The sequence below is a fragment of the Petaurus breviceps genome, unplaced genomic scaffold, assembly GCF_028583685.1.
Source record: "Petaurus breviceps papuanus isolate PSGF00001 unplaced genomic scaffold, PetGlider_PUasm1.0 225, whole genome shotgun sequence".
NCBI classification, from domain to species: domain Eukaryota; kingdom Metazoa; phylum Chordata; class Mammalia; order Diprotodontia; family Petauridae; genus Petaurus; species Petaurus breviceps.
This window is the reverse complement of record NW_027185889.1, coordinates 3,188,367-3,189,465: the sequence shown is the minus strand read 5'-3', so window position 1 is coordinate 3,189,465 and position 1,099 is coordinate 3,188,367. Positions and strand designations below refer to the sequence as shown.

Sequence of the window (1,099 nt, the reverse complement as noted above, 5' to 3'; positions counted from 1 at the left end):
TATATAAATTTATCTTAGTTTTCTATATATTTGAGAAATGAGGTCTTCATCAGAGAAACATCCTGTAAATTTTTTTTGCAGTAATGATGACCATGTATTTCCTTCCATACTAATTTCCCTATTTATCCTACTTTATCTCTCCATTCACCCTGTCCATTCTTAAATGTGTTTTGTTTCTGATTTTTACATTGCCCAAACTACTCTCTCTTCTAACACCCTTGCCCTCTCTTCTTCTTCTGCTTTTTCTGAATGTACTTGTTATTCCTTCTTTGAACCAATTAAAATGAGAGTAAAGCTCAAAAAAATGGAACACTTCATGAACTCGAGTGTCTTCCTTGTGCAGGGGCCATGCTAATCTTCTCTGTATCATTCCAATCTTAGTATATGTGCTGCTGAAGCAAGCACTTCTTTGCTCTTTGAAAAATATATATTGATCCCAAATTTATTTTTTATATAATAACTTTGTCTTACCCTAGAAGCATGAAATAATTGATTTCATTGTTTATCTTTTCTTGAAGTCAAATATTCTTCAATTCTTATTTCTTTTAAAGGAATAACTCAAATCTCTCTCTCTCTCTCTCTCTCTCTCTCTCTCTCTCTCTCATTAAAGGTACATCAAATGATTACACTCAGTTTTATAGGATCTTGTTCAGGGATATTTCCTGACCACCTTAGTTAGTTATTTTTTTCTGTTTGTTTGTTTTGGAACGATCATACCCTAATCTTTTCTTTAAACTTCTTAAAGACAAAGGATAAAAGCTATTTCCTTAAGTGCTTATAAAATTTATTGTATGTCATTGGGATTTTGAAATATTATTCATTCAAGTTATAAGGATGGAATTATCCTTTTCATCAACCTGTGGGATCACTGAATCAGTACTTTGCCATCTTTTCCCAAACCTTCTAACAATTCACCGGTATAATAGATTAAAATGGATGCTCAGGCTTTTTAATTAATCATATTGTTTTTCTGAGTTACCAATGATAAATTGTCCCCTTGTACTCTGTCTTCAGAATCAGTCATTTTGACTCATGTAAGGTTCACAAATTCTTTCAAGGTTTTCTATTATTTTACTCTGACCAAATTTTGCCTCTCCCT

At 32.0% G+C, this 1,099-nt stretch overlaps 1 non-coding gene across 1 annotated transcript; it reads right to left on the bottom strand.

The window, feature by feature from the left end:
• Positions 1-298: 298 nt before the first annotated feature.
• LOC138166761 (U6 spliceosomal RNA) lies at positions 299-405 on the bottom strand. Its single transcript, XR_011169722.1, has one exon. It is a non-coding gene; the product is annotated as a U6 spliceosomal RNA (small nuclear RNA).
• Between the last annotated feature and the right edge of the window lie 694 nt (positions 406-1,099).